Source organism: Mobula birostris, chromosome 9 (assembly GCF_030028105.1).
Source record: "Mobula birostris isolate sMobBir1 chromosome 9, sMobBir1.hap1, whole genome shotgun sequence".
NCBI classification, from domain to species: Eukaryota; Metazoa; Chordata; class Chondrichthyes; order Myliobatiformes; family Myliobatidae; genus Mobula; species Mobula birostris.
In genome coordinates, this window is record NC_092378.1 from 40,001,868 (window position 1) to 40,016,987 (window position 15,120).

The 15,120-nt window shown below is 40.2% G+C and overlaps 1 long non-coding RNA gene across 3 annotated transcripts in view; it reads left to right on the plus strand.

The window, feature by feature from the left end:
- LOC140202706 (uncharacterized) overlaps positions 1-15,120 on the plus strand; it is a 171,682-nt gene that overhangs the window by 51,417 nt on the left and 105,145 nt on the right. Inside the window, exon 3 of one of the 3 annotated variants that reach the window (XR_011887171.1) lies at positions 11,403-13,129. The exons of the other annotated variants lie outside the window; for them this stretch is intronic. This is a non-coding gene — a long non-coding RNA (uncharacterized lncRNA). Of the gene's footprint in view, positions 1-11,402; positions 13,130-15,120 lie in introns of those variants that run through there. 3 annotated transcript variants of the gene reach the window in all.

Here is a 15,120-nt window from a genome sequence, read left to right on the forward strand (position 1 = left end):
GAAAATATAAACTGCAGTAACTGGGCTTGCAATGATGTTTTGACAGTGGGCTGCATTGGGAATCAGCACATCTTTGAGATGGATGTACAAGCGTGTCATTTACTGAGTATTTACCAAACATAATGTGACAGAACAAGGTCAGAAATACTGCACAGCATGCTCGGGTAATCTGCCGTATGACAACAAGAATTTATATTTCTGCAGCACTTTTAACATGGTGGAAGTCCCAGTCACAGAAGCTGACATTTAGCCAGAGAAGATGGTTGCAGGACAGATTGAGTTATGTTTTAAAGAATAGGTGAGTGAGGTAGACAAGCAAGCTACTAAGCACATCTATGAAAGTCAATTAACACACATCAAAGTTGCTGGTGAACGCAGCAGGCCAGGCAGCATCTCTAGGAAGAGGTGCAGTCGACATTTCAGGCCGAGACCCTTCAGTCCTGACGAAGGGTCTCGGCCTGAAACGTCGACTGCACCTCTTCCTAGAGATGCTGCCTGGCCTGCTGCGTTCACCAGCAACTTTGATGTGTGTTGCTTGAATTTCCAGCATCTGCAGAATTCCTGTTGTTTATGAAAGTCAATTGCCACATTTGCATAGAATATTTGGTATTCTGTCTGATTTTGATAATAAAGGGACCGGGGTAGGCATTGAGACTACAACAACAGTGAAGGAAATTACTCACCCTCTCAAAGAGTATAAAACTGTGATACAACATTGGTACTTTTCCTGTTCTACAGCACCTGACCCTGTCTAAACCTCAAATAAAAAGAGGAAATGCTAGAAATATTCATACTTAGGTGCATCTGTGGACAAGGAAACAGAGTCAACATTTCAAGTCAAAGAACCTCTGTCGGATCTGACAAAAGGTCTTCGAACCGAAACATTAACTGTTTCTTTTCTCACCTGTTGCGTATTCCTGGCATTTTCAGATCTTTTAAAATCTTTCACCTGCCAATGTCCTGCTTCATTTCTCTAAATGGAAGGTCATGTTGCTAAAAAAAATCCTGACAGGATTTCCAATCTTTGTTGTTTTCTATACCGTCATCCACCCGTATTCTGACCAAACCACCCCAACCCAGACATTGCAAAAATATTAAAAACTGTTTTTCAATCTTTGTAATCCGGTGAAGTAAAAGTTGAATCTGTACTGGGCTCATCATGAATGTATAATTCAATTATTTTTTTCCCCTGCAGTGACTGGAGTACTGATTTCAATCTTTCCAGAATTAACCATGAATGAAATAAACTTCCCTACAGCTTTTGTTAGGTTAATTACGAACTGTAAATAATTCATCCCCCTTTCAATAATGGAAGAGTGTAATATTTATAAATCAACAGAGCAAGTTTTTGATGGTCACTGCTGAGTAATTCTTCCAATTCAGTTTCTCTCAGTTGACAGTGCATAAAATAAAAATTCTTTCATATTTAGTAATAACATATTCTATGACAAGGTGACCAATTTATTACCCTGTTCATTTCAAGACTCCAGTTGTGTGGGGCCATCCATGAGGTAACAACTCATGGCTGTAAATATTGGACTATCAAGGTACTACTACTAATAGCACTGTTGATGATCAATATCTTGTTCCATCAGTTAAAGGTCCATGCGAGGAGACGTTTGAAAGAATTTTTTTGATGCTTAACTTTTAACATTTTAGACAAGTTCTGTTTCAACACCTCAAAAAAGCCTTTTACAAACTATTCAGAGCAACACTTAAAGATGCTCTTGACATTCTACTGTGTGGGAAGTTTATACATTATTGCAGGATATGGCAATCTAATTTAAATTGCCTAGATTCACATTATTTACAGTGATATTTAATATAAGTGAAACGTCTCAAAGGATTTCACAAAAAATAGCTTCTAATGTATTTCATCAATATGAATAAAAGAGCAGCTGAGCAGATTAATATCTTGAAAAGTAAATTTTACAGTATCAACTAATATACATGAAATTTCAAACTTTGTGGGAAAAGAGGTGACTTGAGGTGCACAATGTGCAGAGTTTATAGAAAATTATTAGTTTAGGGTTAAATCGGGGGTTGCTGGGCGGTGTGTCTTGAAGGGCCAAATGAGCTTATTCCACGTTGTATTTCAATAAATAAATATGTGAAAGGAATGCACTCAGTAATTCAAATTTTAAAAGCAAATGCTTCATAAAGACTTCACATTATTCCAATATTATTAGTAGCAGGTCGGCTGGTGGTGCAGTGAGATCAGTGCCGGGCTCGAGAACGGAGGTTCCCAAGTTCGATCCAGTGACAGACCACTGCCGTGCATGCTTTCCATCCGCGCTGGGTTGATGTCGAGCTCGCAACTCGGCCTCGTAAAATAATACTGCGAAATGTCTGTGCGAGGAGTGGCGCCCCACACAGCCTTTCGAACTGTGCCTTGTAAGGCATGAAAATGCCCGACGCTGGCCTCTCAGGCCTGAGTCAACATCATCACCATCATTAGTAGCTTCCTTTATGTATTGTTCACTGCATGATAAATTATGCTCTCTTTTGGGACAACAGCATCACTGAAACATAGAAAAATAGAATGTTTGAATGTTATTTCTCCACAGTGCACTCCCACATGTTAAGGGGATTAGTTGGGCAACTCACCTGCTCAACATTCAGCCAACCACTTAATATCTTAAAGTTGCATGTTTCAAATTTCAGCCAGATTTAAGTGTTTAAGACCTGTAGATGCACATTTTCTAGACCTTGGAGCTCATCTTGGTTTCAGAGGAAGCAAGAGTGTTTCATGTCTCAGTCTCGCATAGTAACCAATTCCATCCAGCCCATCTGAACTGCAATTGGCAATCCCTTTGCCTGGATGACTTCTCCCTCCTCCAACATTGTATTCCAGGCCTTTCCTGCTGACAGTCAATGACTTCATAATCTGACCGGTTGCTGGCTAACGGAAGATGATAAGATATTTGAATTGAGTTTTGCCATCAAAGTCTGCAGGATTCTCACATTGCCAAATAAAAGATTAACATGCAGGTTGAGTCAGTGATAAGGAAGGCAAACACAAAGTTAGCATTCATTTCAAGAGGACTAGAATATAGAAGCTAGACTGTGATGCTCAGACTGCACTGACCAATGGTCAGTATTATGAGCAGTTTTGGGTCCCTTAACTACAAAATTATGTCTGGGCAATAGAGAGGATTCAGAGGAGGTTAGGAGAATCATCCCAGGAATAAAAGGGTTAATGTATAAGGAGCATTAATGGCTTTGAGTCTGGACTCACTAGAGTTTAGAAAAATGAAGGGAGGATCCCATTGAAATCTATCAAATATTGAAAGGGGCCCTAGATAGAGTGGGCATGGAGAGATGTTGGAGAGTCTAGGACCAGAAAGCACAGACTCACAATAGAATGATGTCTCTTTAGAATAGAGATGAGGAGGAATTTCTTTAGCAAGAAGGTAGTGAATCTGTGGAATTCATTGCCACAGGTGGTTGTGGAGGCCAAGTCATTTGGTATATTTAAAGTGGAGTTAGTTAGATTCTTGATTATTAAGGCACCAAAGGTAATGGGGAGAAGGCAGAAGAATGGGATTGAGAAGGATAATATATGAGCCATCGTAGTATGGTGGAGCAGACTCAATGGGCTGAATGGCTTAATTCAGCTCCTGTGTCTTATGGTCGTATGGTCATAGACAACAGTCACCCAATCTTCACAAATATTTGACTCCAGGAGTCCAATTCTTAGTATAGCAGTTTGACAATTTGAATGCAGTTATTTAGAAATAAAGTAAAAATTATCATACACCGCCAAAAATTAAAAAAATATATACCTAGTTTGTTTTGCTGTTACTTCAGCCTTCACTTGGTTGATTATGTGCCATCTAATACGACACAAGATATAGATTACATCATGGATGGACACAAATACTGAGTTTGGCATCAATATCCACAAAGAATGAAAGATATCTTTCAAAATCAGGTGCTGTCAATTAGCAATGATGGTTTCTTATCCTCTGACACCTTTACAAAAACATCACTAAATCATCTAGAGTAATTTATAGAAACAGAAAAGACATATATAAGGGCAGTGCAAAAAATTAAAGCATGAGAAGTAAAGCACAAAGATTTTGTGAACAGTTTTCAAACCTACTCAGATTCAGCAGATACAGGCACCACATACCTTGGTCAAATATGAACATTATATTAATGACTCTCCTTTATCTCAAAATTTTAAAGATCTGCTGTTTAAAATACAAGCACAAGGCACTCTCATCAGACAATTTTCACTTCAGCAAATGCAATTTTGAATTGGTATTCAGTTTTTAACTGCTACTTTTCTTACTTCTGCACCTAAACTTCATTGATTTTTGGCTACAAAGCAATGGATGTCACAGAAATGTGATTCATACTCTATGACACAGGCAAAGTATTTAGTGAGTGAGGTGCTCCATTTACAATACTTCAGTGTGCCTTGCCTCAATTGTGCAAAGCTTTTGAATCCAAATTGGATATAAATAATTACCATATCTGTTCAGATATTCATGTTTTGTCAGCAAATAAATGAAATGAAGCATTGCTACATGTAATTTGCATTCTTTTGATAAGGCTGCTACAAACATCTCTGTTATTTGGTTTTAATGATCAGCCTTGTCTTAAATTGTTGACCATGAATATACAGTGCAGTCAGTGACAGTACCTCCTGTGTCTAATAAAGTGGCCACAGAGTGTATGTCCATGGTCTTCTGTTGCTGTAGCCTATCCACTTTAAGGTTCAATGTGTTGTGCGATCAGAGATGCTGTTCTGCACACCACTGTTATAATGTGTGGTTATTTGAGTTACTGTCACCTTCCTGTCTGGCCATTCTCCTCTAACCTTTCTCATTAGCAAGGCATTTTCACCCACAGGACTGCCGCTCACGAGATTTTTTTTTATTTTTCTCACTATTCTCTATAAACTCTAGAGACTGTTGTGCTTGAAAATCACAGGAGATCAGCTGTTTCTGAGATACTCAAACCACCCCGTCTGGCCCAGCAATCATTCCACGTCAAAAGACACTTAGATCACATTTCTTCCCCATTCTGATGTTTGGTCTGAAGAACAACTGAACCTCCCGCCTATGTCTGCATGCTTTCATGCAATAAGTTGCTGCCCCATGATTGGCTGATTAGATACTTGTATGAATGAGCAGGTGTACTGAATAAAGTGAATACTAAGTTTAGATCAGCCAGAATTCCTGCTCCTGATCACTATTGAATGACGTGTGCAGAAACTGCATTGTTAGGAGAGCATGGCGGTATGTTAACATTTAATCCTTCACTCTGATAATTCCAATTGTGTAGCCTCCTAAATTAAAGCCAAGCCTTAAACATATGCCTCAATATGTATTAAGGCTCTCATTAAATCTAACCGTTTGGAAGGAATGGTATAAATCATTCAGTGGCAAAGTGCCAGAGGCAAACTATAGTCTTGAGCCAACATTTTTAGGAAGAAAAGAACTGATGAGAGAAAAAAAATCCATAAAGTTCCATTCAGCATTAGCTAATGCTTCAAACATTTACATAATGAAAGAATGACATCACACAAGAGAATCTGATGGAGTCAAACCGGTAATCACAGGGGAATTGAGAAGTTTGGGGATAATAGACAAAATCTGCAGAGAAATTTGGTGAGTCAGCTTGAAGTGTTCCAACTGGACAAGGTAAGATCGTGCACCTCTCAGAACATGACAGACTTGTCTGGTTTTATCAATTTGATTGAAGGATTGACTTAGAAGTGTTTCCGCAGTAGCTAATAACATCAAGGTACTATTTTGACAATGGACAGAGGGCTAAATATTCAGCACACTTAGTGGATATCTCCAATTTTTATTTTATGCACTTTTGATTGCAAATTCTCAGTTCCTTTCCCTTATTTATGCATTAAAGTTAACTTTTTATACTTATTTGAGGTGAATCCTCATGTCAATAAACTCATTAAGTACATCGACCCGCTCAGGGATCGATACCCACGTACAGGACACATCTCACTCTGCCCCCGATCCTGGACGCTCAACATCAGTAAGACCAAGGAACTTATTGTGGGTTTCAGGAAGGGGAAGTTGAAGGAACACACACCGCTCCTTATCGAGCCACCAAGGGTGGAAAAGGTGAGCAGTTTCAATTTCCTGGGTGTCGCCATCTTTGAGGATTTATCCTGGGCCCAACATATTGATGCAATTACAAAGAAGGCATGACAGTGGCTATATTTCATTAGGAGTTTGAGGAAAGTTGGTATGTCGCTATGGACACTTGCAAATGTTCTCAGATGTTCTGTGTAGAACATTGTAACTGGTTGCATCCTGGAGGAGCCAATGCACAAAGTCAGGCTGCGGAAAGTTGTAATCTCAGCCAGCTCCACCATGGACACTAGCCTCTGAAGCATCCAGGACTTATTCAAAATGTGCTGCCTCAAAAAGGCAGCATCCACCATTAATGACACCCCTTCACCCAGGACATGCCCTCTTCCCATTGCTACTATCAAAGAGGAGGTACAGGAGCTGACGAGATACATTCAACATTTCAGGAACAGTTTCTTCCCCTCTGCATCAGGTTTCTGAATGGACAATGAACCTATAAAGACTACCTCAGTATTTTCCTCCTCTGTTTTTGCACTACCCATTAAACTAAATTCACTCACACACAAACGCACACATACACAGCCCTCTATATACTGTATATATGCACCTAAGACTTTTGCACAGTACTGTAGTAATTTTATGTATTGCACTGTACTGCAGCTGCAAAAAAATGCAATTTTTTTTGACACGTGGGTGATTTTAAACATGATTCTGAAATGGGCCTCTGTTGTTGACTGAGAGTGGGAAGGGGGCAGGGAGAGGGGAATCATGGTTGAGAAAAGGAGAAGGGAGAGGAGAGGGAGCGAGAAGCATCAGAGGGATGTTCTATAAACCAGTTGTTTGGAATCAAATGTCTGCCCCTGATGTTTCAGGGGTGGGTGTGTCTGCACTCGTGCCACGCCCTGCACCTAGCACTCCTCTGCCACCTGTCCCACGCTCCTCCCACAGCACTCCACCTTCACCATTCCCGGATCTTCTGCTCCTGCCAGATTTACAAACTCTTTCTCTGCTCCACGTTTACAAATACAATTCTGTGCCAAAGTCTTAGGCACCCTAGTTTTATATACGTGCCTGAGACATTTGCATAGTACTGTCTAAATATATCTCCATACATATGCTTATTGTAATTTATTGTTTTTATTATTATCTATTGTAATGTGCTGCTGCCACAAAACTTAATGACATATGCCAGAGATACTAAACCTGATTCTATTTCCGATTCTGAGGCTCAGCCTTTTCTTTACCTCCTGCATTCACATAACACTTCCCCTATTTAATTATTCCAGATCTAGTTTTCAAGTGGCTTTGTAGGTTTCAAGTCTGGAATGACCAGGGTTAATAATGCTGGAGACCTCAATTGTGGCTTTCAAGTTAGTGCAGGATAAGTACCTGAAAGGAGTCATCTTACAGGGCGAATGGGAAAGAGCGTGGGCGTGAGACTAGTTGGATCCCTCTTACACTGGAGCAGCTGCTGACTCAAGGGGCCAAATGGTGCACCTATTCTGTGATTCTGTTTTAGCATAGCTCAGCCAAACAGGCTTCCTGCAGTCTGCCTGTGACAGCAGATGTCGGTTCAGCTTCACAATCTTCCAAGGATATGACGACAAAACGCTAGATGACACATCGAGTATTAGCCAGATCAATGTTCGTTGTTAGGTGGTTTTAACCCAGATTTATGCACATTTGGTAATTTTTAACTCTTTCCCTCACCCAAGGTTAGATAGCAGAACACCACATACTGTAATAGTAATCATGTTCTGATCTCATCCATGAGGTTATAATTCTATGTAAGGGATAAAAGGCTAATTATAACCTCGTTAAGATACCATTAACCTGTTTACAGTCACAGAAAACTGTATTCTCTCAAAGGATAGTGAATCTCTGGAATTGCCTGCCCTTGAGAATGTTGGAGGCCAGATCATTAAGGGGAACGTCAACTCAGACCACGAGAGGCCTGCTTCAGGCATTTTCATGCCTTACAAGGTGCAGATTGGAAGTCTGTGTGGGGCACCACTCCTCGCACAGACACTAGAGCAATGCGTGGTTAAGTGCCTTACTCAAGGACACAAACACGCTGCCACAGCTGAGGCTTGAACTAGCGACCTTCAGATCACTAGACGAACGCCTTAACCAATTGGCAATGTGCCCACATTATCATTATCATTAGATCATTAGAAGTATTGAAAGTGGAGGTAGATAAATATTTGAAAGACTGAGGAAGTGAGGATTAGGTGAAAGTGGCAGAGAAGAAGAGTTGAGGGCAGCACAGGTCAGCCATGGTCATACTGAATGGCAGTTCTGGCATGAGAGACTAAGTACCGTACACCAGCTCCTAATTTCATACTTTCTTGTGCAACTTGGCACGTAACAGAAGGGGTATTTAGATTTTGTATCTTTTGGCTTGGAGACTTGCAGGCTGTGGCAACTAAGAGCACTCATTCAGATAATCTTTTACTTAAAAAGCCAATGAGAGTTTCAATTTGCACAGTCCTTGCAGTAAGTTTTCAAACTCTCCTTTGCCACATAACTATGAAACATTTCCCTCAACCTCCTTCTCTTGCTACTTCCAATTACCCACAATACTATGCACTCTGCTGTTATCCTCGCTGCCAAGGGAAATTTGCCCTGTCTGAGTTAATTGTGTGACCTATCACAGCTCCAATGTTATATTCACATTTGCTGACAACTCCCGTGTTGTAGGCTGAATCGATGGTAGTGACAAATTGGTATATAGGAGAAAGTTTGAAAATCTGGCTGATTGGTGCCACAACAACAACTTCATACTCAACGTCAGTAAGAGCAAGGAGCTGATTTTTGATTTCAGGAGGTGGAAACCAGAGGTCCATGAACCAGTCTTTATTGGAGGATCAGAGATGGGGAGGATCAGCAACTTTAAATTCCCCAGTGTTATTATTTCAAGGACCTGCCCTGGGCCCAGCACATAAGTGCAATTACAAAGAAAGCACAGCAGTCCCCCTAATTACTTAAGAGTTTGTGAAGATTCAGCATGACATCTAAAACTTTGACTAACTTCTACAGATGTGCAGTGTAGAGTATATTGACAAGCCGCATCTTATTCTAGTATGGAAGCACCAATACCGTTGAACACAAAATCCTATAATAAGCAGTGGATACGGCCCAGACCATCACAAGTAAAGCCCTCCCTGCTATTGAGCACATCTACATGACGTGTTGTCGCTGGAGAGCAACATCTATCATCAGGGACTCCCACCACCCAGGTCATGCTCTTTTCTCGCTGCTGCCATCAAGAAGAAGGTACAGGAGCCTCAGGACTCACATCATCAGGTTCAGCAACAGTTATTACTCCTCAATCATCAGGGTCTTGAACCAAGGGGATAACCTCACTGAGCTTCACTTGCCCCATCATTCAAATGCTCCCACAACCTGTGGACTCACTTTTAAGGACTGTTCATCTCATGTTCTCAATATTTTTTACTTAATTATTCACTATGATATTTCTTTCTTTTTCTATTTGCAGTTTGCTGTCTTTTGCACACTGGTTAAACATGCAAGTTGGTGCAGTCTTTCATTGATTATATAATGGTTATTATTCTATTATGGACTTATTTATTATGCCAGCAAGAAAATGAATCTCAGGGTTATATATGGTGACATACATGCACTTTGATAATAAATTTGCTTTGAATTTTGAACATTCTCCTTTTTTTACACTTTTATTAAATTTTCACTCAGCCTCCATTATCTCCAGGAAACGACCACAGACCAAACCAATTTTTCCTAAGCTATTAATCTTCAATGTGACAACATTGTTATAAATCTCCTGTCAGACTGTCTAGTGCTCTTGTTCCTACTTGTACTGCATTGACCTGAACTGTACACAGTGCTCTCTCTATAGCCTGAATATACATAAGGAGGTACAGGAGCCTTAGGTATCACCAGGTACAGAAGCAGTTCGTATCCTTAAAGTATCAGGCCCCCGAACCAGCATGGATAACTTCAAGGACTCACTTTCAAGGGAGTTACAACTCATTTTCTTTGTACCTATCTATCTATCTATTTGTTTGTTTGCTTGTTAGTTTGTTTGTTAATTTATTCATTGTTTCTTTATCTACCCATCTGGTTGTTTGTTTGTCTATTTATTTATTCTATATTACTTTCTCAACTCAAGCTGATAAAACCTGAGGTACACGTATAGCCAATCACACTCATTTCTCAATTGCTAGAAACTTTCATACATTTCTAGTGATGTTTAGTACTGTGGCTTTCTGGAGATGTACATAAATATTGCAGTGTAGGCCTAATTGGTTAATGCTCTCTCAGAGGACCCGTCCTGGACTCATCATATAAATATAATTACGATGAAAGCACGGCAACGCATCTGCTTCCTCAGGAGTCTGCGGAGATTCGGCATGTCATCAAAAACCTTGGCACACTTCTGTAGATGTGTGGTGGAAAGTGTGCTGACTGGCTGCATTCCGGCCTGGTATGGGAGCACCAATGCCCTTGAGAGGAAAATTCTTCGAAAGGTAGTCGATTTGGCCCAGTAAAACCCTCCCAGCCATTCAGCACATCTACATGAAATGTTGCCATAGAAAAATGGCATCCATCATCAAAGATCCTCACCACCCAGGCCATGCCCTTTTCTCACTGCTGCCATCAGGTAGAAGGTACAACTTCCTCAGGATCAAACCACCAGGTTGAAGAACAGCTACTACACCTCAACCATCAGGCTCTTGAACAAAAGGGGATCACTACGCTCATTTAAGGACCCTTTTATCTTGTTATTTCACGCTCGTTATTTATTGCTATTTATTTATTATCTGAATTTGAACAGTTTGTTTACAGTTCCTGATGTTTACGGTTCACAGATCCTGTTCACAGTTGCTGTTCTATAGATTTACTAAATATGCCTGCAAAAAAAAAGCATCCCAGGCTTGTATGCGGTGACATGTATGTACTCTGATAATAAATTTGTCATATTGTGTCATAACTTTGGGATAATCTATATCTATTAAGCAAGTTGTTCTTGCTTGGTTATCCTGAAATATTATATACAGACACATTATAGATTGTCTTATCTGTAATAATGGATCAGTCATAATATAATTTGTAGAACTCTGACTCTAAAACTGGATCAGACTTGTATTTATGTTCAGGTATGGTGTCTTTCATGAGTTTGTATTTTAAAACAAGATTTTGGTGGATGATGTTTGCCACTTGATTGTGCCTGTGTAAGTAATCAGATTGAGTTAAACTGCAGCAGGATCCTGTAATGTGTTGGATTGTCTCTAGTTTCTCTTGGAATTTTCTGCATTGATCATCTTGGTCTTTTATTATGTTCTTTTTTAGAATTTTTTTTGTGTTAACCACCTGGTCTTCTACTGCCACAAGGATCCCCTCTGTTTCTGGGAAGAAGTCTCCAATTCTGCGCCAGGCATTCAACTCTTCCTTGTCAACATCCAGTCTGCTCAGTTTGTGGGGATGTCTTCCATGGAGGAGCTTGCTCTTCCATTGGTTGACTTTTTCTTCTCTGGTGATAATTTCTTCATTTTTCTGGGTTGTGCTTTCATTTAAGTTCTTTTTATTACTTTTTATTATTTTTATATTTGCATGTTTAGTCTTCTTTTGCACATTGGCTTCTTGTCAGTGTTGGGACTCGATGTAACAGCGTGGGTGTACACAGCCAGAGGTCAGTGTGAGACTGGGATGGAAAATGGTTTTCTCTCTTTCTCAGTCCTGATGAAGGTCTTGGACCTCAAACATTAAGGCTACATCCACACTAGACCAGCTAAATCCGTAACTGAAGCTTTTTCTCTATGTTTTGACCCTCCGTCCACACTGAAATGGCATTCTCCTCCCCCGAAAACAGAGCTTTTCTTAAATGCTCTCCGGAGTTTTTAAATCTGAAAACGCCGGTTGGGCGTTGTAGTGTGTACGGGGTAACCAGAGGTTTTAAAAACCTGACGTCCCTTTCATCCATGAAGAGACTATGGCTATAGGAAATGTTTCCAGGGTGACCCCTCTGTGGGAGTGGAGAAGATGTTGGTGGGGCCACCCGGGGGTCTGTGTGTCCGTATGTGTAGCTATTGTAGTGGCTGTGAGGCTGGTATTGTGGCGGTGATAAGTACTGGGTGGAGCCATCATATTCCTCATCATTGCAAATCCCTCTACAACAGTGTTAGTCAGTTTTTCAATGTTCATCGCCAGCCAGGTCATACTGTCCGTGAACTCCCTGTCGGTTGCCTCCATATGCTCCAGTATTTGTTGTTTTTTTTAATCTTAAGTCCTCCTGCGCGAGAGTCAACAGCTGTCCGTCATTTAGCAATTTCCTTTTAAGTTTTTCTAGTCTGTAAATGGACAGACGCGCACCAAGTATACCGTTTCCTCTTCGCTTGTTTCCTGTAGATGTGTCCTGCGTATGCCCAGTAGGAGGAGATTCGCCCAAATACCCGCTTTAATGTGGATGGAGGTATTTTCAAAAACGCCTGGTGTGGACACCTATCGTTTTTATGCGAAACCGGCGTTTTCAAAATTATCTGGTCTAGTGTGGATGTAGCCTAACTCTTTCTCTTTCTACAGATGCTACCTGTCCTGCTGAGTTTATCCAACATTTTCTGTATTTGCAGCTTTGATTTTTGATTTTCATTTATAAAATAATACCACATGGAACCCACCATGCCCGTGCTGTTTGCTGAGACAGTTGTCCAATATTTCTACATGCCCTCTCTTTCTCAGCTGTATTATGAACATTTCTCTCTTTCAGTATTGTTCACTCCCTTTGGAAAGCTACTATTGATTCAATGTGATTTCAGACAGCACTCCCCATGTTACAATAACTCACTGCTTAAGACATCTTACTATGGGGCACCTTTGGTTCTTTTGCCAATATTATTAGGTCAGTATCCCCCTGCCACTGACACCAGCTTCTCCAGATTTACTTCATCAAAACCATAAAGCTCTAACATCAAAGATTAATTGCAAACCTTCACCTATCACTTTCTAAGGAAACATACTTCTTTAAAATGTTTAATAAGGGCAGTTGTTTTTAAGTATAATTTTGCAATTGTATGTATGAAAGTGCAAATGTTAATTCCTTAGCTGTTCATCAATTGACTTCTAGTGGATATAAATAAAATCAAAGCTCCTCAGCTGTTTCTACAAGAAGCCACCAGTTTGCCAAATGTATTAGTATTTGTCCACTAGTCTCACAGAATCTCACAACCTGGATTACAAGTATAGAAAGTAACAGGAGCTATTTTGATACTTCAGTGTGTAGACTTTTGGAATGACTGCAAGCCTAGCTACATGACACCATCTATTGGTAAAATTAGAAAGTGCAAATTAAACCCTGCCTTCTGCTCCTAAAAGACTTTTGCTCTGCATTAACTATTAATTAATCCGTGGCTTCACTCAGCCTGATAATTGACCTTCAAGTGCATGCACATGCCCTGTTACGTTCATGCTGATGTCTTATCTCATCTCAGAGCATCTCTCAAATTCCCATTGACAATAGTCTCCAAACAAAAAGTCAGATGAACCCAGAGGCAATTCCTAGCATTAGAGTTACTAAAACTAGAATTACCAGACATAAATCTTTGTGCTAGCCGTGGATGGAATAAAACTGTCCTGACTATTGATTTCTGATCACACAATCTATGCTTCAGTGACCTTGGTGGAGGAAATAACTTTACACTCCTCATGCAATGGCCAAAATTAATGTTGAAAGCTACAGTTGGCAAGAGGAAGGGGGAAAGTTTTACAGCTATGAAAAAGGGGCGAATGTTTCTCAACAGCTTCATGGCTGGAAATAGATTTTAACAGAATACAAACCAGCTACTGAGCCATGTCTTCTGCTGACATTCCTAATTCTAGTTTGGGAGAGCCACAGAGGCACATTTATCTCACTGCTCAGACCCATAAAAATGATAGAGAAAGCTGCTGTGGCAAATTCCAGTTGTTTGCTATGTTTGATCAAAGACTAAAAAATATGTACTGTTCCACAAATTCTCAGAAGCTGTGTAAGGCTGAAGTTGATGGCCCTTGGCATTATAGAAGCCAAAAGCCCAGTGGTCTGAATTTTGACTTTATCAAGTAAAGGAACAAGGGATGGCTTTTATCTGTAACCTACAGACCAGAACACCATTGCAATGCCTTTGGGCAGTTGCAGTTTCTCTTGAAGATGCTGACAAGAAGTGCTTCAGTTACTCTATGTAATATTGGGGCAGCTTTTCTCAGTCAGCTTAAGCAAGATTTCAATCTTTACTAAACCGAACTGGCAACATTTATGACCTTGGGGTAAATAGGAAATGTTTGTTACAAGAGTCATTGACTAACACAGAACACAGTGATGTCTACAGCTGATGATACCTTTCTGTTCCTTCAAATTACTCTGTTGTCAGCAAAAGAATTTAGCTTTGAGGAGCCTAATAATTAATAAATGTAGAGAGGAAAGAGATTAGGAACCACTGTACTTCGACAACACAGAATGCTAAAAGCATCTTATAATCAATTGCAATTGTGAATGGCATCTGAATATCATATTCAATTCTATAATTTCAAGTAACTTGATTTCTCCTGCCTCCATCAGTTATTCATTTGCGATATTAGCTCAGCTTGTTTTTACGAAAGATGCAGGGAAGCTTTTGGGTTTTGGACAGGCTAGGCATATGGGCAAGGACAGAAGAGATGGAACGCAACATGGAAAACTGTGAGATTTGCCACTTGTGTAAGAGAAAAGGCTGAGTATTGAGTGGTTGAATATTGCATAGGACCTGGAAGTCCTTGAACATGAAGCACTAAAAATTAAATACAGGTTCACCTAGGAGCTAAGAAGTCAAAGGGTATGTTGGCCTTTCTTGTAAAAGGATTTGTGTTGAAGCGTAACGGTGACTTGCCTTAATTATGTAGAACACTGCTGAGAATAAACCTGGTGTAAATCTCACTAGGGCAGGTCACATAGAGTGTACAGGTCCTATCCACAGTGTATAGAAGGATATAAAGCGTAATACAGTGCAGAAAAGGAACAAGCCCATTGGCACAAACTGTGTCAATCAAGATACCAATTTGA